General features: G+C 37.4%; 2 long non-coding RNA genes across 2 annotated transcripts; both read right to left on the bottom strand.

Annotated features, from left to right (window-relative positions):
• Positions 1 to 3,224: 3,224 nt before the first annotated feature.
• On the bottom strand, positions 3,225 to 3,653 carry LOC130086593 (uncharacterized). Its single transcript, XR_008807235.1, has 3 exons — positions 3,589 to 3,653; positions 3,399 to 3,507; positions 3,225 to 3,310 (listed from the first exon to the last, which is right to left on the bottom strand). It is a non-coding gene; the product is annotated as an uncharacterized LOC130086593 (long non-coding RNA).
• A 19,471-nt stretch (positions 3,654 to 23,124) lies between these two features.
• LOC130086594 (uncharacterized) lies at positions 23,125 to 24,091 on the bottom strand. The gene is made up of 3 exons (XR_008807236.1): positions 23,975 to 24,091; positions 23,300 to 23,419; positions 23,125 to 23,169 (listed from the first exon to the last, which is right to left on the bottom strand). It is a non-coding gene; the product is annotated as an uncharacterized LOC130086594 (long non-coding RNA).
• Between the last annotated feature and the right edge of the window lie 3,347 nt (positions 24,092 to 27,438).

The raw sequence follows: 27,438 nt of genomic DNA, 5'->3' as shown, positions 1-27,438 counted from the left end.
CTAGCATTATACTAGCTTTATAGGCTAAACTGTTTTTAGAGATAAAACTATTTACATTCGATAATCATGAAAACAAATCTCAGATAACGGTTGACTAGGTAACAATGTGTAATTAGACCAAAGGTTCATTTTGCGCCGGAGTTCTCCTTTAACGTTGGCAATTTTCACGCACAGCTACTAGAAGATTAACGTCTGTCAGACAGGTTGCTCACGTCATCAAGCTTAGTTTGAGTCGGTTTGAGTCTGCGCGTCAGGAACGGAAGTGCTCAAAAATCGCTAAAAATGGGCTTCAACTGTCTTAACTGAGTTCCAATGAGATGGCTCTGTCCACTTCTTATAGAGGTAGTAAGTCCCGCCCATCCGTAAAACTCCAAGTGGACCTCTAGGTTGAAAAAGCGTCAATGCAAGTGAATGAGAGAAAATAATTATTTTCTGATCCCGTTTGAATTGTGCCATGAATGTGAACATATGTTGTCTGTGAATTTTTTATATAATTTCTCATGTAACGAGTTTGACAGTATATTGTATGATTCTTTGGCTAGCAGTTGTGGAATAGACATAACGAGAAAGACTACACGTCGCATATGTGACGTCACCGCATAACACATTTTCCCTCCACAAATCACGGTGCGATAATCTAAGGAATTAGATCGAGATGCCTGTGTGTTTTGTACCCAAATGTCACCATTCAAACAAAGGCATGTTTAGCGGAATCCGTGTGCTAGTGGTGGTGACGTATATCAAACGCGTCGAAAGCAGCTAAGAGTTGTAGTCCACAAAGTGCTCTCACACAAAGTCTAACCATATGAAAATTCTACCCGCTAAATTGTAGCATTCTTTACACGAAATATTATATAAAAAATTCACAGACAACATATGTTCACATTCATTGCAAAATTCAAACGGGATTAGAAAATAATTATTTTCTCTCATTCACTTGCATTGACGATTTTTCAACCTAGAGGTCCAGGGGGGTAAGCGGAAGGGGCGGGACTTACCAGCTCTATACTGTCTATGTAATCACTCCGCCCAAGTAGCAGTGCTTCGCATTCTGAGAATATAGTTCCCAATATATATACGGTTAAACAGGGCCGGTGTTCTGTCGATCTGTCCTACCTTGTCAGTTTTTCCTACCGTAGCGCAAAATGATAGCCATATCTATCGGTTCATCCTACCACATCGTAAAATCCTACTGCGCGTTTCTGCTTCGCGTCTGTGACTACATAAAATATTTCAGTGTAACTTATTAGGCCATGGTACGGTGATTTTACAGTGCAAAGTAACGTTACCTCATCAGATTGTCCTATGAAATAAACGGGTAGGATGATTTTACGGTGGAAAATACCTCATCAGATTGTCCTACCAGTATGAAATAAACGGGTAGAATGATTTTACAGTGCAAAATACCTCATCAGATTGTCCTGTATGAAATAAACGGGTAGAATGATTTTAGGCTACAGTGCAAAATATTCATAATAGAATAAATAAAATCAAATTGCAATATTTAATAAATTCATAGAAATTTTAAATCAAATTGTTTTCTGCAAATTCCACCAGATTATTGTTCTACATCTCACTGACTACCAATGTGGTGATTTTCATGTTGTTCTACTGTTTTATTACTTAATAATTAACTGCCAAAGTCCTATACTGTATACCTTGTTATACAGCAATATTTAATAAATTCATAACAGAAATTTGCAGAAAAAAATTTGATTTAAAAATGTTATGAATTTATTAAATATTGCTGTATAACAAGGTATACAGTATAGGACTTTGACAGACAATTATTAAATAATAAAACAGTAGATCAACATGAAAATCACCTTACAGTCGTTGTCTGTGAGATGTAGAACAAGAATCTGGTGGAGTTTGCTAAAAACAATTTGATTTTATTTATTTTATTATGAATATTTTTTAAAAAGTCACCCGACACCAAGCGCATACACCTTGAGCCTACCACGCAACCTCGTGTAGACGCGCAATATATTTTTAAGCGTAGATGGCGTGACCGTGCTTTTCTGAAGCACAGATGGCGTGACCGCAGTAAAATACCTCATCAGATTGTCCTAACAGTATGAAATAAACGGGTAGGATGATTTTACGGTGCAAAATACCTCATCAGATTGTCCTACCAGTATGAAATAAACGGGTAGAATGATTTTACGGTGCAAAATACCTCATCAGATTGTCCTAGAAAAATAAACAGATAGGATGATTTGACAGTCTAAGTTTTTAATCTGTATAGTCCCTGGACAGATGTTACAAATTTACTCTAAACCAGATGATAATGTAAATTGAAATAAGATTAGTTATTGAGATCATTTATAATCAAACAGATAGAATATACAGAAAGGAGATTATTAATCAAATTCATTTCAAAAATTAAAAATCATGCAACACAGAGGCACAATACAAAACAAGCAAAACAATAAGTTATTAATATAAATATGAACTTAGACCACACTGTGCTGCAGACTGTTATCAATGCAAATGATAAAGGGACATGCACTCAAACTATACTACACACTTTTTGCACATAAAGACATTTAGGCTACTGAAGTTGCAACATTTAAAATGTGCCCATCTATTGCACCTCTCACACTGTACCTGAAAATAAAAGAGATGAATATATATGTAAATTAGTACATTTAAAACAATATAGAATCTGAAAACATGAAAAGAAAAATTACCTTTTCATTTAAATAACAAAATTCTACAAAAAAACATGGCACATAAAGTTAAACTATTGCTTTTTGGGTGTGTGTATTATTATATTATAAGTTGTATACCGTTTCAATCATGCTTTCGTTGGGGTCGTCTTCCAGCATGCTGCAAAGCACACAGTACTCCTCTGCATTACCTATACATTTGTTAACATTAAAAAAAGATAAATATGAATTCATTGGACAATCATATCATAGTGTACTAAATGTCAACATAAACGCCATGAAAAAAAATTCTCAGACCTGTTCTGAAATTACATTAAATCAAATCATTCTTGCATTACTTTTTGCATCCTTCAAGTTATTTTTTACTCTGAAAAATGTATTTAATCAAGTAAGAATATCCAAATATACAGAGGGGATAGAGAAGAAAATTATAGAGTGAAGATAGCATCTACAGAGGTGTACTACATGACACACTGTAGATTACAATACATATATTACTACGGTATTACAGAATTAAAACAGCACTCACCTCGACATCCAAGAAGTGTGCAGGCTACTTTCATACGTGCTGAGCTGACCGCTTCAGGCGTAGTCTGAACATTGCTGATCGTTCCTGTCAGCAGGTATTGTTCAGCAAACTGAAACATTAATTGACAGATGACTTAATTAAATTCATTATAACATATCCAGACCTGAAGCCACTCTTGAAAATATATGAACACATACATTCAATACCAATACTCCACAACTGCTGGAATCCATCTGCAGGTCGTGCTTCAGGGTCCGTAATTGCCACTGGACTGTTTGCTCATCACATCTCAGTTTAAAAAAATTCCTAGATGTCGTCGAGACATTTGTACTGTTTAGAATCGAATAGCATTAAAAAAAAAAGATGAAACAGTTCTAACAAGGTTACCTCCAGTTCCGCAGAATTTTATGTTCATAAGAACATTCATGTCCCATTGGGTCAATCACAAGGAGCAGTGATTTTTCAGGCATGTTGATAATCTGGAATATAATGTCATGTAATCATAAAATATTTTTAGATCACTACTAACAACTACAGGAAGCTGCTTAAAGGTATTGTAGGTAGGAATTTTATAAAAAACTTTTTTCCAAATTTATTTAAACTTTCTGTATATATCAATGCATAATTAAAATGTAAGTACTCTGATAAAAAGAGTATAAAAATCGAGTGACTCTAGACCGTTTAATCTGCACTAAACACAGCTCATTATTTCCATACGGGACGAAACAAAGGATTGGCTTAGGCGACTGTCACTCTCTCGCAACCATGGCAACCACCCTTTTGCCACAGAGGACCTGCCCACTTGCGCGTACCCGTTTGATTTGAGGAATTCAAGAGGCACGGAACCTAGGAATAGCAAAACAATGGCAGAGAAAGACCAATCAAAATTCACATATGCAGTTCGCGAAGGCAAACCAGGCAAAAAAAGGAAGACAGTAACGTTACTAGAAAAGGTAATGAACAAAAAGTCTTTGGATAAACAACGAAATAAAACGCGTGTCAATATCGGTGTGGCTTTCCAGCGATGGCGAGAACTGAGAGACCTCAAGGGGCTGAAAAGTGACGCCTTGTGACGACCTCCTCTGCTTCGCCCTCGACCCCGGATCTGTCCTCGAGCTGACGATGCGGTACTTGTCTCTGGAGTGTAGTCCTCATCAGAGTCCACAAAGCTTTCATCATGGAAACTCTTACATGCAGAACACCATATATGTTATGAATGTTACACGAAATTCATCTTCATCACAGTGTAAATGATGGCAATGGAAAAACGTGTATCATGCAACCTGTTTTTAGCTTTGCCTTATAGATAACTAGTAGCGAATCAATAAATATATATTTTAAACTTTACCAATATCAATATGCTAGCTTGATAGTGAGTACTAAAATACATCTTATTTGTTTATCTTCATAATGATAAAGTTAGATTTTTTTATTACATGTGATTCTGACATGATGTCACTACATGCACTGCGCTCCTTCCTCTCCGCTCGTCTCAGGTAAATAATGCGTCTTCAGCTCAGCGGTCGGAGTCGCGCGTTCATGTGTTTTTGGGGTGTGGCTTTGGAAGGAGCCCAGAAGGGAGTGAATGGAAATAATGAGCTGTCTTTAAAACAGTCGTGAGAGGTCTACAGACACTCGATTTTTATACTTTCTTTTTCAGAGTACTTACATTTTAATTATGCATTGATATATACAGAAAGTTTAAACAAATTTGGAAAAAAGTTTTTTTTATAAAATTCCTACCTACAATACCTTTAATGTTAAGGTCTGAATGGAACCCATTTAGGCTAGCCATGAACATTAATACAGGAAGAAGTACTTTAGAAACCAGCCTTTATTAATTATTATTGCAGAGATGGGGTTTGGGCATTGAGTGCATTGTGTACGTAATTAGATTTTTTGATCCAGACACTTTATTTCACCTACCTTTTGTCTTCTGCATTCTCCTTACCCATGTCTCCTGTTCTTCCCTCAGACTCATCCCCCAGAAACAGTCCCACTGACCCAGTCCCACTGACCCAGCCCCAAACCCCATCTCTGCCATAATAATTAATAAAGGCTGGTTTCTAAAGTACTTCTTCCTGCATTAATGTTCATGGGTAGCCTACATGGGTTCCATTCAGACCTTAATATTAAATAGTTTACTGTTATATGTCAACAAAATTATACAAGACATTTTCACCTGCTATACCCAATGTTTAGATCTGTTTGGGTATTTATGCAAATTAGCACATATTTAATTAGATTATGCACCATTTGTCTATGTTAACAAACAATTGCAAAAAACTTGTATTACATTTTTTGTTTGTCTTGATGTAAGTAATCAACTCAGTGATTTTCATGATGATATCTAAAGGTTAAAATTTTTACCCTTTTCACGTGAGAAAAAGAATGAATAGGCGTATGAATGGGATATATTTGGGTCTTTTTCTAAACTTTCCCCTAATGGGATTCTTCGGGGCTTTTTTTTCCTTACTCAGGACATATTGAGGATACAAAATAAGTTGAGTTTGCTTCTGTTGCAATTTGTTCAAGGTTGACCCTCATTTTGGCTTAAAATGACTGGACTATCATAACTCTGCCGTCATTATGTTAAGCCCGCCCACCAACTCTACACGATCTGATTGGCCGGACCAGTTTTTGGTTTTTCCAGCTCAAAAGTTTATGGAGAGTTGCTAGACCACACTTTGCTGCAAAATAATTTTTGCTGCCGCTTGTGTGCGTCTAGATTTCTAGGCTAGGTTAACCCCAAACCGACGCTCCATGTACGGTCAACGCCGCCGCTGCACACGGGAATTGTCACAGATCGCTCGAATAATAGCTTGACTCCGGCGCATGTAGGCAGTTATAGTGTTGTAAAATGCAGAATTTACTTGTACAACAGCTGCTAGCAAAGATATACGCCATGACTGATGACACCCAATCATAGAGCCGAGCGTGAGCCTCTACTACGTCATCGTTTCTAAAGTCCTCCGTTTTGACCCGTCTACACTAAAACGCCCTCCGGAGATTCAAAATGAAAAACGGATCGGCAGCGTTTCTAAACTTCTCCGTTTTGGGTCTCCGTTTTTGCCGTTTTAGTGTGGACGGGAGGTGCAAACGTAGCAAAAGGTCTCCGTTTTTAAACGAAAACGCAGTAGTGTGGACGGGGCCTCAGGTTCAATCCTTCCTCCTTTTCTTCCACGCTTCCTCATATTCATTCAGAAGAACCTCATCACCAACATTGTAAATCAAGTCTTTGTACTTCTTCTGGACCTTTTTAGCATATGCTTCCTTCTGTTTCTCCTGTGATTTACAAATGTTTTCTTCTGCCTGTTTTTTGGCCTCATCTCTCTTTTTTTTATCGGAAACTACATAATCACTAAAACTTGATTCCACAGGGAGACTGATGGTGGAAAGCTAAAAAACAAGGCAATATAATTGAAGCAATATAAATTCATTTGTGAACTATTTAAATTTTCACATGTGCATGTATATTATGAAAAGCCCATGGTAGCATGAGAAGAGGCCCTTTGCTAAAAACATGGTTGTTTACTATTCATAACAAACTGTTAGGAATATTAGTGACCCTTATTGTCTGTTGTGGAACAAAGTCCAAAAAATATGATCATTACCAGTTTAAGATCAAAGGTTTTATAACAGATGTTAAAATTGAATACAGTTCATCAATTCAGGGTACCAATAATAAAAACGATATTTACTGTATGATTAGTTTTGTAAAAAAAAACTATGGGCATGGGCGTGCTTTCAGTGGCAAAACTCGCCGCTCAGTTGCTAGGATAGTTGCTACAATGTTGTACATGATTGCATACGAGCCAACAACAATGTCTTAACGATGTTGTGGAGCTGCAATATGGCTTCTATATGTAAGCAATATGGTTGCTAGGTAGCTTTAAACGGTTGCTAGGGTGTGGTTACACAGTTACATGTTGTTCTGGATGAACACTATCCTGTATATAATTATCATAGGATTGGCAAAGGAGAAAAAAGGCAGTAAAATATAAATGAACCATGATGAGCAATACATTTGTTACTGTATTTATTATTCTTTGTTAATAAAAATACAGCTGTTCGTTGTTTGTTCATATAACTTCACAGTGCATTAGGCTAACTAATGTTAACAAATAGAACTTTTAATTGTAATAAGGCTACTAGTAAATAGTGAAATTAACATTACCAAAGATTAATAAATGCTCTTATAAAGATTAAGAAGTGCAGTTTATGAATAGTTAATATTAACTAGTTTGGTGTTATCGATTTGTTATACACCGATTCAGATCTCTTTTGAAGAGACAGATCAGTTATTTTAACCATTCATAAAAGTAAATCGGTTCAAATCGGACGTGCCATTAGCTTACACACACGGCACGCGTTGTGTGATTATCCTAGCAGATAAGGACTAAAGGACATCGCACAAGATTTGTGTCAACACAGAAAACATTTAATCACTGGATAGGTTTTTTGTTTATTCAAAATGTGGTTTATGTCAGCTGAATGTGCGGAACGCTTTTCAGAGAGGATAGGGCAATTTTAGTAGGCTACAATTCACACCTAGCGGTAATTCAGGAAAAATAATCTCTGAAAATGCTCCACGTGAAACTTTGTTCTTTTGATCTTTTACTATCGTATCAATTCTCAATAGATTTTGATTAATATGCGCGATGAAGGGAGAGCAAGGCAGTTTGAATACAGTGAGAGTGCGCGCGCGCGACCGGCTCTCTCTCTCTCTCTATTCACCTTTTTCACGGGACGCGAAACTACCCGTCATGCTTTGCGCGTGCGCGTAGACAGGATGCTCAAAACTTCCGGTTCGCAGCTTGATGTTTATGTAAGTTAGGCGTTATTGGACATTTCTGAAACAAAGTTTGTAATCTCTTTTACTTAATTTTAATGGCAATAATGGCAACAAGCAATGGCAACATTAGTTCGCGGTGGCAGCACGGGCAAGATTATTTGACGAAAACCGTTAAAAACGTAACTTTGTCTGTCCCTCATCCTACGAAATTAACAAGCGCCACCTCCTGGATTGATGATATGACACAATGGCCATCAGTCACATATGTTGACATATTTAATTATCTTGTTTTGTCTGAGGGTGTCGACGGCGAGGAGCTTAGAAATTATAAAAGCACGGAAGCATACAATACTTACACAGTAACAAAATTGGACGAATTCTTTGCCATAATCATCAGCAGTTCACAATCTTAAAAGCGGAGGTAGAGCCAGACTATAAATAGACCCCATCACATTGCGTGGGTTATGGTACAAAATAACGGAGTAGTGGAAACAGCTGGATGCTCCTGCGTAGCTGGCCCTGGTAGGTCTTGTAGTCATGCTGCTGCTGTGTTGTGGAAGGTGGGTATTTATAAATAGAGCAACACTGCTAGTCTGGCTTAACATACAGCAAATACTATGTGCAGCGTGATTCAACTTGAATAATTAATTTTTACAGCAATATTTACACAATAATAAATGTAAATTTTAATAAAATTCTTTGGCTTGAAAAAACGTTTTGTGTGCTAATGGTGATGTACTGTCTGTGCAATAAGTAATTAAGTAAACAATATGTTCTGATTTTTGAAAGGTGCAGAATGCAGTGCCCAGTGGTATAACAGGGATATCTTGCACTGATGAGCAGCGTAGATGGAATGCAGGGACCAGAAGAAATCATGAACAAAAACGAATCAGCCAGATAACATTTAGACATCACAGAGCTGAGGAAGTATATGATGCGTCATCAGCCAGGGAGGGAGAAAGACTAGCACCGACACCATGCTATGACACGCATCATGACTTCAGGGAGAGAGTCGGTTCTTCAGATACAAAAGCTCTGTTTGAACTAAAAAATAGTCTTTTAGAAAAGTGCTACAATGCAAATGTACCAGAACAGGCAGATGACATTGATAGTGTAGAACCCCACCAGCCACATGGGGAGACTTTGACTTGCAGTAAATGTAAAGCATTTTACAGAAACTACATAGAGATGAACAGCGACCAGGCAGCTATATTGGAGATTCAAACACAGAATCAGAGCTTGTCAGAGGTTTGGCATAGTGCAAGACAGATAAGAATCACTGCTAGTTCAGCTAAAGGTGTACCAGTACGAGCAACAACAAATCCTGATAAATTCCTGAGAGAGCATCTCTTCCCTACCTTTCGGGGTAATGCAGCTACAAAGTATGGGAGTGAGAAAGAGGTAATAGCTCGAAACCTTCTTGTAGAACAAGGTCTACAGGTGTCCGTCTCAGGTACCAGGGTCAGCCTGACAGACCCATGGCTGTCTGCAAGCCCTGATGGCATAATAAGTGGTGTAGAACTTCTGGAAATAAAGTGCCCTATCCCTAAGAACAATACCACCTCTCTAGCAGACCATTTCACAATGAGCTATAGTGACATCAAAGTGGTTGATGGGAAGCCTGAATTACAGAGGAATGGAGTCAGGGGCTACTACAGACAGATACAATTAGGCATGTTTTGTACTGGGCTAAGAATGGCAAAACTACTTGTCTGGTCATCAAAGGAACACATTCTGATAAATGTACCATATGATGCAGAGTATTTAGCAGAGCAGGTTACTCGTCTCAGAGGCTTTTACTTCTCTGTGATGCTTCCTAGAGTAGTGGATGAATTCATTGCCGGACGACTCAAACTGAATGGCAAATACCTACATATAGTCAGAAAAGCATAAATAACTTGTACAAAGACTAACCGTTTTTTGTGTATAAGTGTATAGATCCTGACATTTAGGAGGAAAAAGGTTCTGGCAATGCGTCAAGGCAAGTTTTCAAAAACATTTTGAATTTATTTGATAGTAGTTCCTTGTTTACAGGTTTTGCACAAGTGTTGTATAGTATTTAAACAAATTAACAATTATATATCTATCCATGTACATTGTACACAAAAACAGAAAACATTGAGATTTGTTTAGAATTAAAAATGTAAAGTATTGTGATTAAATATATATGTACAAATTTGACTACATGTAGACTGAGCATTAATTTTCTGCTTCACGGATCAGGTCACCATGCAGATTCACTAAAGCTGCACATATACGCAGAATTTTATCAATCTTTGGCATAAGGTTGATCGGCAAGGTTTGTGACAACACCTTGTACACTTCCAGTCTCCTAATTGCGCGTTCAACATGTATCCTTACATTTGCAATCCTGCGACTGCACGTTACTTTTTCTTCTGTCAGCTGTGTTTGGTTGGCGAAGTGAGGAATTATCAAGTTGACCTGTCTTTTATACAATAAGTCTCTTATCAAAAAACCCCTATCTGCCATCACTTCATCACCCGGTTTAAGGTTTTCAAGAATGCCAGAGTCACACGTAATAAATTTGTCGCTACAGCGGCCCCCATATGCTGCTGATATGAACATTACTAGACCACAAGGTGCAATAGCCACTAAGTATTTGATAGTGTTGCAAGCATAGTAGTGGCTGTACGATTCAGACCTTGAGTCAAGGTTCTTTGGTTTTTGGATTTCACTTTCACTGCAGTCTAAGATACAGGTAACATTCTGATAATTTTGCTTAAATGCCTCTGGTGTTGTGGCCCTTATTGTTTCTTTGGGGAGCCATGGTATTAGATCCTTCAAGACTACAGCCATAGTGTCAATCCAAAAAGAAATGATCCTGCTCACTTGACTCACTGATATACAAAATCGAATGGCTAGGTCTTCTATCAAAAGGTTTAATTTCAGCTTCATTAGTGTGAGCAAGATTTGCTGTTCAACTTCAGTCTGGTATGCCACATTCGCATGGGGACGCAGAACAGCTACAAGCGTATGAAATGTGTGGAGTGGGAGCCCGGTGTACAGATTTGAGTCAGAGTCGCTCATCAGAGTAAGAGGCTTGATTGTATCACACTGTGTTGACTGGTTTACATAAGTTACACTGTGCTGTCTCTTGCTATAGCAATGCTCCCTGAAGATGTGGTCTTCCCATTGTGTTCCAACAGAGGCAAAGTTTTTAGATGTACAGCCGTGGTCATCAACATTAGATTGCATGGGGCTTGGGACAGATGCAAGACTCTCTTCTTCAGGCCTCCCTTCGTCCATTCCAGTGTGCTCTTCTTGATAAACACCAGCTCCTGTAAAAACAGACAAACTATTATAACCATATCTATAATTAGCTGGGGCATTATATTTTCTTTTTCGAAAAGAGTGATTTCTTGAAAATTGTATACAATAAAAAAAAGTTAGTCAATTAATAAATTAATATATTTTAGAATATAATCATGCAGAATTTTAGTTCAGCACTAATACACTTTTAAATGGCATGTATGAAGGGCCAAATGTTGAGTTTTTCCTGCATACCTTAATGAGCTAATAAACAATTACTGATAGGTATTATTTTGTCAAAACATTGCAAGCTGTGATAAGATTTAAGATCTATTGCTGCTGCAGTAGCTGTTCAAATGACAGTAGCTGCTGTCAATTTTTTTAAAGTAATTTAGTCAAATATTTACTCAGACCTCTTTGACTAAAGTGGAACAGAGTAAAAACAAGATTTATATATATGTATTAATATATGTCAACATTAATTAAAAAATAAAATAAACTGCGCTGTATTGACACTCAAAGTGGAGCGTAAAGTTGACTCATTTAAACGATTCGTCATACTGAATCAAAACACTATAACACAGGAGCGTGGGAGTCAGAATGGTTCATTTAAAGAGCCGATGCAAAAGAGTCATTTGTTAAATGAACACACTTTTATGCTACAAGTTAACATACTGAAGGGTTGAAGGAAACGCTGAAAACACTTAATCCGTATCATAAGGCACATTTCGATTAATTGTGAAGACCTGCACGTTAGCCTTGTAAATAACGTTAATGAATAGTCTCACTCTCACCTTCCTCCGGACAAGTTCGTCGTTGTCTTCTCTTCTTTCTTAATGGACGATCATATCCAAGCCAAAGTTCAGGATATGGATTTTCCGTTGTTGGTTGTCTGTCCACAAAGTGGAATGAGCATACATGGATATTACGGGGCGGTAATTTCAAATTAAGTGCTGCGAGCCATTGTCTTTTGCCCTGGTCGTCGGATGGCATCTTGTGCAATTTAAATGGTTTTGGGCAGTTACATTCCGCTCTTCTTGTTGGCTTGTGGTCGTAACACTCATGTTCCAGAAGTTTTTTTAGCTTTCTGTAGCTGTTGTGACAGCCTTTAACGGCACAAATTCTACCAGAACCTCCACTATTTGCCATGACCAGTAACGTCGTATAGCTGATGACAATTACTAAACGGAAGTTGAGAGCATCTTACCCACCCACGGAGAAGTGAGGAAAAAGGTGAATATGCTCGTTCTTTCAGCGCCCTGTCACGAGCGCAGCATAATAAAGCGGTAGCTAACGTTAATTGAATCAAGCAAACAACTAGCTGTTGTTTTTGCTCCAAAAAAAGTTTGATTTACCTCGAATTTCACATAAGATTCCTTCACGTTATGAGTTTCCATCAGACTCTCGTGGTAGCCAGGTGTCTCATCGATTCTGACGCAAGTGCTAAGATTCCGATTGGCCAAGAGAAAAAGTACTAAGATTCCGATTGGCCCAGAGAAATGTCAATTATAAGAAGTATCCAATAATGTTTCGCAATTCTAGCCTGCCTGCCTGCATGCAGATGAAGGGCAGCCTACCCCCCCATCCCCGGAAAAAAAACTCTCCGGTTCTACGCGATTCACGTGAATGACCCAATTGACCAAAAAAACGGCGATTATCGCCGAAAAGCAACAAGTTTGCAGGTCTGTTTCCTGACCTAGGTACATACAATAATAAAACTTACTGTTTAATGTTGTCGTTGGTCTTTTCATCCAGGCCATTAGTTTGAGGATGATAAGCTGCTGTCACACTTCTTTTGATGCACAACATTTCACAAAGCCTGTAGTTAAGCTTAAAAAATAAAGGGAAAAAAAATCACTGTGAGTGATTTTTTTCCACAGTGAAAAAAATCACTGTGGGTGAAAAGCTCCTTAAAACATACAGTAGTTGAATACATGTACTGTATGTGCAAAAATATAACAACTCTTGAAAATCTAAAAACAAAGACAATGGGTCTCATTCATGAAACATTCATAAATATACGAGTAAATATGAGTGTGCCGTCCTCAATATGTTTACTTAATATCCTGACGGCCAGCTAAACTTTTTCCCCACACCAAGACTCTGAAGATTAATTCGAAGTTCAACAGGTTTATTGGAGTTAGAGAAATTTGTGAAACTGCAACACAGAGCAAGAACAAATTAGTGTCGCGCCAATTTCATTCAACCTAAACACCACATGAATAGGCTAATTTACACTATTCCCGTTGCATCTCGTTTGTACTCATTTTACATTAACCCTCTGGGGTCGGCAATCACGCCGGCGTGATCTGCTCGCTTTTTTTCTTATCAGTGCAAAAGAGAATCAAAATACTCGGTTGATTTTGATCTTACATTTAAGTGTTATACATCATTAGATCCTGTTAAGTTTCTATTTCTTTTGTGGATACTCACAATAAAAACAAAGTGTTGTGCTTTTCACCAAATAAAGAAAAACAAACATGATGCGAGTTCTGCGTTCTCTCTGTCAGTGAAGTCCATTCTGAAACGCGTCCTAAGATTAACTGTAACTCCGCGAATACTTGTCACACAGGCACGAGAGATTTTTCTTTATGAAGCTTGAATTCTCTTCTTTTAAATGAAGTAATTTATATAAAAGACAAATATTCTCAGTTTATGCAATCTGTATGAAAAGAGAGTGCTGTCAGTATTTTTTCCCAGCTCATTACACTTCATTACGCGTTAATCTGACACGCCCACGGAGGACGCGCGCTATTCAAACGCAAATGTGAGGCAAGCCATGACAATGCCCACATCAGCCGTTCCACCGCGGTGGTAAAATGTGTGGTGTATTTGCTGCCTTTTACCGCTAAGAGGCGCTACAATCATAAAAGTGTTCGTTTATTCCGGTTTATACTCCCTAATGCGTAATCTGCTGCCACACCGCGGCTCATTCAGAGCGATTGAAAGCTGGTAGCAGAAGAATTCAACAAGTGAAACGTAGCTAAAATAATTCATAATCACAATACTGAAATTAGGCTACTAAAATGTAATTGAATAAATAATGAAAACATTTCAACATAAAACATTGCAATAAAAACATTTAGGCTACATCAATGAGGCTTTACAACTTAATCAGCGTACAGACGGTAGCTCAGTGATCAACGCAACAACACGAGCTTCGAGGAGCTTCAATCCAACTGAGATCGAATCTCAATGTAGCATAGGCCTACATATTGTTAACCGATGTTGTCCTACAGCGTTTATATTTTACCACCTTGATGCTTAAATAGTAACTGTTTATAACTGTTTACTTATTTAAAGTCAAGAGTATTGTTTAATTATCATTACAACATAAATTTGCTACATTCCTTTAGAACCGCAGCCGCTGCACAAACGACAAAAACTGATGAAGGAAGATTGTCAGCCGATTGCATCAGAAAATGAAAATGAAGAAGCTCGTCTTTAGTCTGCTAAATTATTGTGTAATGTAAAAGAACACTAAAATTACTTAAGTTTGAAACCAAGTTCGAACATTTCAAGGTTTAAATAAAGTGTCGGGACAGTTTTTTTAAATTTAAAACAGGGTTGCATCGGGTTTAGAGTTTATTTCTTTTGCGATGCAAAATAAGAAACAAGGCTAATCTTATTCTTGCGACATTCTCTCTCGCGCTGGATCTCTTTTTAACAAGTTTATTTAGTCTCCCTCGCTGCGCGCGCGGGTCTCTCTCTCGAAATTAAACATTTCAGGGTAAAAACACATCATACAGCTGATAATACTGTATATGTCGCTGCGTGTCAGCCATACAAATCACGAAAAAATTATTTAGCCTTTAATTGTTGCTTCAAAGACACAGCATGCCTTGTTGAATTCACCTTACAATAACTTCAATTGAAATTTTGTGTGAAAAAAACTTTAAATAGGCTACAATAAATAAACTACAATATTTATAATTTAATAAGATATGGGGCCTACATTTGGACACAGATTTATCCTTACAATAATTTTGCCTGCTCATCAGGCTGGCTATCCGACACTCTCCATATGAAAGAGGAACATTAACACCTTTGTCCAGCAACTGTCCCTCCAACCCCCCCACAGGCTATCGGAGTCTGAGGCTGACTTAACACAAAGAGAAGTCGCAATTCACACTTAAATCGCTATTCTAGACAGTGTTGATAATGAAGGAATTAAATGATTTAAGTTACATGTATAGCCTAGTGATATTTCTGTCATAAAAGTTTATTACTAAATATTTCATTATTTCAATAATTGATGAAATAAAACTGGTTTGGGGCAGCTTTTTCCAAGCAAAACTAAATATAATCTGAAAAAACGCTTGTTAATTTGTTGTCATGAACAAAATGTTCAACTCAATATTAAAGTCTACAGGGATCTTTGGATCCTTACAACCAGGCATGCAATTTGTGAATTAAGTTTTTATTTTATTTTGTATTATTCAAATAAATATCGAAACACGGTGCTTAATGCTGCTAAATCAAATAACATTTATATAATAATTATGAACTTAAATGAAACAATATCGCAACATTTCGACAAAAACATTATTTGATCTGTTTTTACATTTTAATTCAGGGCGATTTAGCCTACATTTAATTAGAGCGAGATTTTCACCCTTGTCTTGTCATTTTCTCATTGGGAAGCGCTTACATTGCATGTTTGAGTAGATCCTCAGTAGGCTACCTCTCGTTTTCATATGGATTAGCCTACATAATCAGATAACATTTATTAGCCTAAATATTTAGACATTTAAAGGCTTTAGACCTAGCCGATTTCTTATCGTGACTGAGCTGAAGTGGCTTTTGGTTCATTTTTGTGACGCGCAGTTCCCGGAGACAGAGACACAGATATACTGTTTTTGTCGTTAGCCTAATATGAATACAAGTTTACAGTTTTGAACGATGTAAGCTACTCTACTCTTATCTGTAGGCTATGACCAAAAAATTACGGAGTCGCCTATTAAGTTATTTTAGCTGTAATAATGAGAAAAATAAATTAATCTAAATGAACGCTCCGCCGCGTTTGTCGAACACTAACTCACCATGCCAGAATAAAACCCGACTTTAGAAAAATGCATAGGGCCACTCGGCGTGGTGTGCCAAAACACTTAATTATAAACTTCAATATTTCATTCAAAATAATCTCAACACGCTTTGTGAAATTTTGAAAAGCCGTGCATGCATTAGGGCCACTGGAACTAATGAACAACTGAAACGCTGGTTTTGATTTTATTGTTTGTCGTTTAAACGTGCCTGTTGCATATCTCTATTTTACATATTTGATATTGGTGAAGTAGCCTATAGCATTGATTAACTGTGGAGGGAGGGGTGTGGGGATTAAAATAATTCAGCAGAAGCAGGGATGTTTAGACCAGAAGGAAATCCTAGTCCCCCCTGGCAAATCACACTTTACTTAAAACCATGTTTTTAAAAACTCTAGGTTGTAGGGAACAGACCTCTCTGCCATGCGCGCGCACGGTTTGGAGCACAATATCTGTCTCGCATGCACGCTCGCTCTAGATAGATTACGGGATATTTTAACTAATTTGTGGTATAACTAGTCGATCACGAGTGGCTCAACAGGTAGATCTATAGATAAACTATATCTTTCAGGAATTTGACCAACCGGGTTGACACTTCAGCGTGAGAAATCGGGGGTGTGGCGTGAGAGCCTGGAATCAAATAAAAAAATATATATAGCCTATATATATAGGCTATATATAATTTATTTTTTTACAGAACTGCTTTTTAAATTACGATTGGTAGCCTATTATTATACAGATGCAAAGTCGTTCTGTTGGATACTATTTTGTTCCTTAGTGTAAAATGGAAATGCATGATAATTGTATTTTATAAATATAAGCAAAAAAACTGTATGGTGTAACAGAGTTTTAGAGCTAGACAAATCTAAATAAATATAAAATTTACAGCAGACCATGTTTGTGCGGGATTTGAACCCGTGTCAACTTGATGATGAACCGAAAGTTCTACCGCTCGGCTATGATTTTTTCTCACTGAGACAGACACAAACGTTTGTTTCTCACATGAGCGAGAAAACGTTTTGTCTTTAGCCTGTGAGTGTAGGCCTATACTTTAGCCTTTTACAGTTTTAAAAGATTATATCTTATATAGATTATACCAACAATTTGTTGTAGGCTTATTTGGAAATTACCATAACTTGTAGTATTTCATCCTTAGGCTACTGTTAATAGACATTAGCCCCACTTACGTTTTGCTAAATGTCCCTTTGCGCCACCTGGCGGTCATTTCGCGTACGACTTTGAAATGCGACTGGTTTATTTTTACCGCGGTGGATGGCTAAAAGGTGTGACTAAAAATGTGCTTTTGGCTTTCATTTATATTTTGATTGTTTGTATATATTTATATATGTGTGTGTGTGTGTGTGTGTGTGTGTGTGTGTGTGTGTGTATATAAATATTTATTTATTTATATATATATTGTCCTTGCATTCTTTCTTGTGTGACACCCCTGAATGAAAGGCTCATTAGTATGCAGTCTGCTCAGGTGAGAACTGCCTAATTATTCATGAGGGGGTTGGGCCGTTCCGCCCATCGGCATATTGCCTTTGCAAACAACATTTTTTTTTTTTCACAATTTAAAACAATCTATTGTTTTATGTGAATGATTAGGCAGAATGATTTTCAGATCAATTTGAAGCAAAAACTCTAGGCGACAACATCCACTAGTCAAAAGTCTTGTGGACAGATATTTAGTATGTTATTTGTGGCCTTATATTAGAAACTTTAGTTTTTAGTTTTTTCAATAACCACGCATAAACAATATTCTCTCAAAAATACAAACATGTACATACATGTTGATAACATATTATGGTAGCCCTGTGTGTGCTATATAGAGTGTAATTTCACCTGTGCCATTAATATGTTTATAAGCAACTGAAAAAAGCACAAATGTCAGAGCATGCCAAAACATCTCAAGGACCCCGAAAACACCTTAGACCCCAGAGGGTTAATATGAGAGCAGAAATACATGTGAATAACATTCAGGTCCTTATAGCACATTTAATGTACAACAAAGACACACGCGAGAGCTAGCATTAACATAACCGTACATTTAGACTATCACCAGATTACACTCTACGACTTACAGTTTTTCTCAATTGCTAAAACACTAAACCCTATTGTCTGAACCAAATGCTCAGTTGCCTGAACCCACTGATTGAATCAATCACTCTTTTGGCAAAACCATAAGCACTTTTCACCTGTTTAGACACAACTTGCCAACACATTTTCATTGTGATGCACCCGTGCTGCATAATGGTGAGCACAGGTGACAAAAGTCAAACACAATTAAAGCACAGTTGTCACCACTTGAACACAACAACTCAAAATTGATCACACTTGTGGCTAATTATGTGAGGGAACATATACAGTAAGCCAGTTCAGAGAGCACTGGTTTGTGAGGCCCTACAATGGATATAAATCTGAGAGAGTTTTCACAGACCCCTCCAGGTTAGAGAGTGGTTCAATATGAACCAAGGTTTTACAGTATTACTGTACAGTAATCTTTGCCTTCCACCGTACTCCCCTTTCCTAAACCCCAATGAGGAATTCTTCTCCTCATGGCGGTGGAAGGTATATGAACGCCAACCTTACACCAGGGTAAATCTCCTGCAAGCCATGGGACTTGCCTGTGGTGACACAGGTGTGGAGGCATGCCAAGCCTGGATACGGCATGCCAGGGGTTTTTCCACCGTTGCCTGGCCAAACAAAATGTGGCCTGTGATGTGGATGAAGTCCTGTGGCCTGACCCAGTACGGAGACATGATGCTGTGGCTGAGTAATGCACTTATTTGTATTTTTTTGTACTTTATTTTTACATGGGCTTACTGTACACAAGTGGCAAACGCATAAGATTTCTGTTTGTTTTTACAAGTGCTACGTGTAAATGCACAAGATTTCTGTTTTGTCTTTTTGTACAAGTGCTAAATGCACAGTTTTTTTTTTTTGCAACATGCATTTAGCCGTGAACACTAAACATTTATTTCTCCAGCTTCATGTCCTGAGCATTGTGTTTTCTATTTTTCTACGTAGTGTTTAGTGACTGTTCAGTAGTGTTTTTAATTTTGATTGACTTGGGGCACGATTTGACAACATAGTTCAGTTTTGAGCACAGATTGAACTGTTTTGAGGTGAAAGTTTGGTTTTGCAAGAAGAGTCTGAGGTTTTGTGAATATAGCTTGAAAATTGGGTTTTGTGTTCACAGTTTAGAGAAAAGGAGAGCAGCTTTCAAGAAATGTGTCTTAGCAATCGAGAAAAACTGTAAATTATAGTCAAACATAATAAAGAATAACTCCAGACAATATCACAAAACAAGATATACATACCGACGATGCTATGCCAGACACAAGAAGTCGACAGATACGGTGGAAATGCAGAGTTTTTAACAGACTTGAAACGCGCGTGCAGTGCGAGAGTTTTCCTAAGACTACGGGTCACCAGATAGGACATTTAGAACCATGCGAACTTAAAGTGAACATGACCTAAATAGAAACGCATAGGAAAAGAATATTCCTGCAACACATTATAATTCTGAAATGCTGATTAAATGTAAAGCATGTTTATCTTATGTGACTTGAACTTAATGCTGACTTATTATTATTATTTATTTCTTTTTTACTCATAACAAAACAATGAGAGTGATTTGCGCGTAAAGAGACCTTCCCGAAAACTCATCTCCTGATTCACAAATACTTCGTAAACGTCAGATGTGATAGTGAAATGTGTGTGTGTTAATGAATTCCAATCAGTCGTAAATGAGACGTGCGTGCACGCTCATTCTCAATTACCATAAATCCCGCCCATTAAATCCGACTGACAACTATATATGGGCATCATATTATGACACCAAACGAAGGATTTCAACATGTCTTCTCAAAATCGAATGAAAAAGAAAAATTTCTCAGATGCAGAAATCGAAGTTTTATTATCAGAAGTTCATTTAAAACACCACATTTTATTTTCAAGCATAGGCTACATAGTGGCGTATCAGGTCCTAAAAAAAAGGAAGCTTGGCAGCATATTACAGATGCAGTTAATGGAGTTTCATCTGTTAATCAAACAGTCCCAGAAGTAAAAAGAAAAACCGTATGTAATTACTATATATATTTTTTCAAAATGCTGTGTAAATATGTACCCGATTAAGGTGAATTAAAATGCAGCCTTAGTCATTAATGAGCAAAACGTTCGGATGTTAAACTCACTATTTACGCGTGGCTGGGAGCAGGTGTAGATTTCTTTCGTACCAACTAACATTTGGAAAATACGAACATTTTAATGAATCCAAAAATTTACGCCAGAACCACTTTACACACGATTTACACAAAAATTCGTTCTGATCGTGTTTGATGAATGAGACCCATTGAGGCTAAACCTAAATCACTTTAATACTGATCATTTTAAATACACTTACATCATTTACAAATTCCCTTCCCTGATCTGAGAGAATTCTCTGGGGACAACCATGCCTATAAATGATGGAACAGAGATGTCTTCCAACTTCAGCTGCTGTCTTGGTTTTTAAAGGAAAAGCCTCAACCCACTTAGAGAAGTAGTCTGTGGCTGTGAGGATGTATTTAAAGCCATCTGCAGTTTCAGGTAATGGTCCAGTTAAATCAATGCCAACAAGCTCCCAAACAGCAGAAACCTATCAAGTCCACCAAATGTAAAGTAAGTTTAGTGTGTATAAAGTAGGTTTAGTATATTAGGGGTGGAACGGTACACAGAAGTCACAGTTCGGTTCATACCTCGGTTCAGACATCACGGTTCGGTACGATTTCGGTACAATGGAGGGAAAAGCAAAACAAAAATGCAGAAGGCATTGTATTTTTTAAATAAGTTTTATTAATAAAGGCATAGAACCAGTTTATTTGTAGTGCACTGACAATAGTTTTATATAATTTGTTTATTAATTAAATTAATAAAAAGACAAAAAGACCTTGCGATATGTTTGGTAATTGTACCTGAATTTAAAATGAATTTGCTATATTTCAGATATTTGTTTTCCTTAATTTTAATTAACATTATTAATTAACAATGTAACATTATTCTCATCTGAATTATAAATAATTGACTTCTGTATAAAATAATACTACCATTAAAAACGCATTCGATTTTCTTTTTTAATCAATGTAGAATGTGTAAGATTAGTGCTCCGAGGACGAGAAATGAAAACCAATGCGATATGATGAATGTCTCAAAGATGGGACCCACAGACTGTTTTGAAATGGAGTTGGATAAATATGTTTTGCTTTTAAAACAGTGTGTGTGTATGTGAGAGAGAGAGATTTTGGTTGGGTGACAGTTGTAGGTTACAGTTTGACAAGAGTTTACAGTGTGACAAAAGCACCATATGTTGTGTTTTATTGCGAGTGTACACAAATATAAGTAAACACTTTGCAGGTTTAATGATCTGTATGAACAAAATGACGGAGTATGTTTTTTATGTTTCCACTGTTCGATCGCGGCCGCGCCTCTCTCTCACACACACACACACAAACACACACACTCCAGCATTGCAATCTTGACATCGCAGCCTGTTCATTATGCGGTCACACCAAACGCGAATAGAGCGTTAAATTCAGGTCTATCGCGTCTAGTTCGACGCTAGTCCAAAGCGAATAGGACGCGCGTATAAAGCCAACGTTTGAAGTGAACGCGCGTTCAGAGCTAAACCGATGGTACAGATAATGTGTCCCTAAAGAAACCCGCGTATCTAACAGTAGTTCCGCATTACATTAATTAATTTTCACGCGAGTTTAATTTATTTTTATACCGTGTATTCTCCGTGTAAATTCGTGCACCGAACCGTGACGCCCGTACCGTTTCGGTTCGGTACGAATACATGTACCGTTCCACCCCTATAGTATATGTATACTGTATACATTTAGTATATGTATACTGTAAACATCAATTTAATATTTATTTTAGAGGTCCTAAGCTCTGGAGTGATTTAAGTCCATCGTTGCGATCAATGTCCTCTTATTCAGCTTTTAAAAAGCATTTGAAGAGACTACTATTGCTAGTCTGACGCCTTTATGTAGTCTTTTCTAGGCATTGTTTGTTTGTATTGAATTGCTTTGTATCGTTTGTTGTTTGTTTGTTTTTTTATTGTGAGTTTTGTTTATTATTCTTACATTTACATTTTTACATTTATTTACTCATAAAAGCTGACGCTTTTATCCAAAGCGACGTACAATTGCTATATATGTCAGAGGTCGCACCCCTCTGGGGCAACTAGGGGTTAAGTGTCTTGCTCAGGGACACATTGGTGTCTCACAGTGGATTCGAACCCAGGTCTCTCACACCAAAGGCATGTGTCTTATCCACTGCGCCATCACAACCCCTTATTCTTTTTTGATGTTTAGTCTGCATGTCTCATGAGTTAATAGGAGCAGGAGTGGAACTCTGTACAAGCCTAGAGTGGCTTCGTTCCCTCCTTGCATTGTTCTGTACTTGTACTTAACGTGCTAAACAAATAAACTAAACTAAACTAAACTAAACTGTATGTTACTGCACTTATTTACCTTGATGCACTGTAAGGTCTGCACAGCAGTCAAAGGCTTTCCAACTTTTTGACATTGATCACATTCCAATACCTTTCAGAAATTGTTGTATATATATATATATATATATATATATATTTGTGAGTTGATATATATATATCTATAAATATAAACTAAAATAACTATATAAAATAAATAACACATACCCAATTTTCAATGTCAACTGACATGCCATGATGGCAGCATGTGTTTTACCAATCCCCGTGTGTCCACCAATGGGCGAGGAATGGAATTCTTCAAAGAGCATCCTGGCTTCCTTTGGTTTTGATCACTCTTTTACTTCCATAAAAAAGCTCTCCATCTACATTAAAGAGAAAACATGACTATGACAGAAGTAAAAGGACATTTGGCATTGTTGGAAAAGAAAATCAAGATGGGAACAAATGAATAATAAAATAAACATAATTGAAATGTAAAGTTAAAATAACTACCCTTTAGGTTGAATTTAAGTGGATATCTTCTAATGTTCTGCCTTTTGGACTTATCATACCCTGATGGGTATGATCCCACTGACAGAAGATTATACAATGCTTCCCACTTATCTTCCATAGCTGTCAAAAAATGCAAGAAAAAAAAATCACAAATAGATAGGGGGGTTTAACTAGATTAATCAAATTTTTTATGTGATTAATTGTAATTACAAACATTATATATACATTTATTATATTTTATAATGTAATAATTTCACAGTTGATCTCCAAATTAATGCAAAAACAATATAGAGTATATATTCTAAATATTTGTTTAATGGCGTATTTTTATGAATGAAAATAGCTGTCACTTTATGACCTGCCGCTGCTGAGAGAGACGCGGATCTCACACGCCTCACACTCTACGATCATTTGATACTTTATTTAATTAATTTAAGACTGATCTTATGAGGACACTCAACAAAACGGACATTTTGACATAATTGTGTGTGTTTATATTTTACACCAAACAATCAAATCATATGCCCCGCCCATATCTAGCCTAATGTTTTCATGAAAAATGCTAATATGATCAATGGTGCTAGCTGGCTTTGTATGAATGTGACCGTAAACAGTTCTCATTACTGCTATATATCTTTGTATAATAAAAATTAACATAAATAGTGAAAAACTTACCTCAGATGAAGAAGTTCTCACGCAAGTAGTAAAATATTATGGGCGTGTTCTTCAGCGTGACAAAAATGACGCAATATTAATGTGCGCATGCGCAGTAAGCCTTGGTAGGACAATCTGACGGGTAGGATCATAGATATCCATAATAATTAGTAGTGGTGGTAGTAATTGACCCTTCGCTAAGCCACGCCCGAAAACCGCCACTGGCCAATCGTGTCTTAGCAACCGTAACTGGGCGCGGGAGGTCTGGCAAGCTTTCGAGCGAGGGAAACATGCCGAAGTGTTGTGCGTATGGATTGTGCAAATCTGATACCCGATATCCTAAAAGTTTGGACGGGGGAGTGGAATTTTTTTCCTTCCCGAAAATCTAAAAGCCGAGGGGAGAAATGCCGGGCGTGATCAAGCAGTGTGTGAGACCCCATTCACAACTACATGTCCACAGGATTAACAAAAACACCTATTGCTTGGAAGTTGGAAATAATGACGGTTCTTTGTTCATAATGCATATTTTAACGTAAAATAAGACGATTAAAGACAAGATGGAGGCTCACTGACATACTTTAAAATATATTTCAGCATTTTGTTAATCGACAGCCTACTACCCCTGACTAAGTAACGTTAACTTTAACCCAATCCGACCGTGGCTCTCCCGGTGTTATTCCGCAAGATTTATTTCCTGTTTGATTTATAATTATTACCGGTAGATTATTTTCACATCACTTACCCTGCTGTGCACGAACATAGCTGTTCCTCAATTTGTGTGTTTCCCATTTGAATGGTCAGCGTATGAGGCCTTGCGCTGGGACTAGGCTTTAGCTTCAATTTTTATGAAATTATTCTCTAATCGGTTGCATATTATGTCGTAGATATATCCCTCGAATGCATATCTTCTAATGTTCTGCCTTTTGGACTTATCATACCCTGATGGGTATGATCCCACTGACAGAAGATTATACAATGCTTCCCACTTATCTTCCATAGCTGTCAAAAAATGCAAGAAAAAAAAATCACAAATAGATAGGGGGGTTTAACTAGATTAATCAAATTTTTTATGTGATTAATTGTAATTACAAACATTATATATACATTTATTATATTTTATAATGTAATAATTTCACAGTTGATCTCCAAATTAATGCAAAAACAATATAGAGTATATATTCTAAATATTTGTTTAATGGCGTATTTTTATGAATGAAAATAGCTGTCACTTTATGACCTGCCGCTGCTGAGAGAGACGCGGATCTCACACGCCTCACACTCTACGATCATTTGATACTTTATTTAATTAATTTAAGACTGATCTTATGAGGACACTCAACAAAACGGACATTTTGACATAATTGTGTGTGTTTATATTTTACACCAAACAATCAAATCATATGCCCCGCCCATATCTAGCCTAATGTTTTCATGAAAAATGCTAATATGATCAATGGTGCTAGCTGGCTTTGTATGAATGTGACCGTAAACAGTTCTCATTACTGCTATATATCTTTGTATAATAAAAATTAACATAAATAGTGAAAAACTTACCTCAGATGAAGAAGTTCTCACGCAAGTAGTAAAATATTATGGGCGTGTTCTTCAGCGTGACAAAAATGACGCAATATTAATGTGCGCATGCGCAGTAAGCCTTGGTAGGACAATCTGACGGGTAGGATCATAGATATCCATAATAATTAGTAGTGGTGGTAGTAATTGACCCTTCGCTAAGCCACGCCCGAAAACCGCCACTGGCCAATCGTGTCTTAGCAACCGTAACTGGGCGCGGGAGGTCTGGCAAGCTTTCGAGCGAGGGAAACATGCCGAAGTGTTGTGCGTATGGATTGTGCAAATCTGATACCCGATATCCTAAAAGTTTGGACGGGGGAGTGGAATTTTTTTCCTTCCCGAAAATCTAAAAGCCGAGGGGAGAAATGCCGGGCGTGATCAAGCAGTGTGTGAGACCCCATTCACAACTACATGTCCACAGGATTAACAAAAACACCTATTGCTTGGAAGTTGGAAATAATGACGGTTCTTTGTTCATAATGCATATTTTAACGTAAAATAAGACGATTAAAGACAAGATGGAGGCTCACTGACATACTTTAAAATATATTTCAGCATTTTGTTAATCGACAGCCTACTACCCCTGACTAAGTAACGTTAACTTTAACCCAATCCGACCGTGGCTCTCCCGGTGTTATTCCGCAAGATTTATTTCCTGTTTGATTTATAATTATTACCGGTAGATTATTTTCACATCACTTACCCTGCTGTGCACGAACATAGCTGTTCCTCAATTTGTGTGTTTCCCATTTGAATGGTCAGCGTATGAGGCCTTGCGCTGGGACTAGGCTTTAGCTTCAATTTTTATGAAATTATTCTCTAATCGGTTGCATATTATGTCGTAGATATATCCCTCGAATGCATATTGCAGTCCCTTTTGTCTTGCTCTCTCAGATATTTCACATGTTCGCCAAAAATTACTAATTATCTCATTGGGAATGTCTGATACCGGTGCATACACACTGTAATAGATGTGCCAGGCGCGAAAGCTTGACAGGCGTAGCAACAGTAACTAGGGAGGGCGGGGCTTAGCGAAGGGTCAATTGTCATTTATCTACTACAAGTTACATGGTCAGATCAAATGTATTTGTACAATGCAACTATGTAGGATGATTGAAATATCCTTGAACGTTCTTTGTAGCATTTATATAAACAATTTATTACAGTTCAAGTCATAATTTGCTTGTTGAAGTTTTGGCAAAAATCAATCTCGCCTAGGGCAACCAAAGGGCTAGAGCCGGCCCTGCGGTTAAAAGATGGCTGTGTCTCATATGATCTTGTTATTTGTACACTCTGTGACTATACAAATCACAACATGTAAATAGGAAAATGTTTGCATTATTTTGTCACTTATTGGGATTAGTATGCTAGCTGGAGGCATTTACATCCTGTCTTTGTGCTAAGCTAGGCTAGCGGTGGGTGCGTCAGACAGTTACAGCACGCACAGAGATGAAAAAGGTATGTATGGACTTATCTAACTCTGGGGGATACGGTGAATAAGCTAAAGTCCCAAAAAGTCGGCGTGTTCCTTTAAGTGTTACAAAGCCACAATCTGACACACAAAGGTCATGACCTGTTAGCACTGATGGTCCATCTCAATCTGCTCCCTAGTTAAGTAGTCAGGGCACTCATCAGGGAGTTGGCCATTTTAAGGGCTGTCTCAATAGCAAAATCCTTCCAGTGCACTGAAACGTTCGCTGCCTAAAAAGTCCCACAATGCACTGTGAAAACCAGGGAGCACTGATGCTCACTATGTTCTCTTAACAGAAGTTCTGAAGCGGGAAACATAAATCACGTGAGCCAACTCACTACACATAATGACACGATAGATCTTTTTTAAAATACAAACCATTATATTTCAGCATAAACATACATCGCTAGTGTCAGGATTCCACCAGCTTCACTCACTCCTC

This window comes from Rhinichthys klamathensis, unplaced genomic scaffold (assembly GCF_029890125.1).
Source record: "Rhinichthys klamathensis goyatoka isolate OS25496 unplaced genomic scaffold, OSU_Roscu_1.1 h1tg000098l_1, whole genome shotgun sequence".
Taxonomy (NCBI): Eukaryota; Metazoa; Chordata; class Actinopteri; order Cypriniformes; family Leuciscidae; genus Rhinichthys; species Rhinichthys klamathensis.
This window is presented reverse-complemented; position numbering and strand designations above follow the sequence as displayed.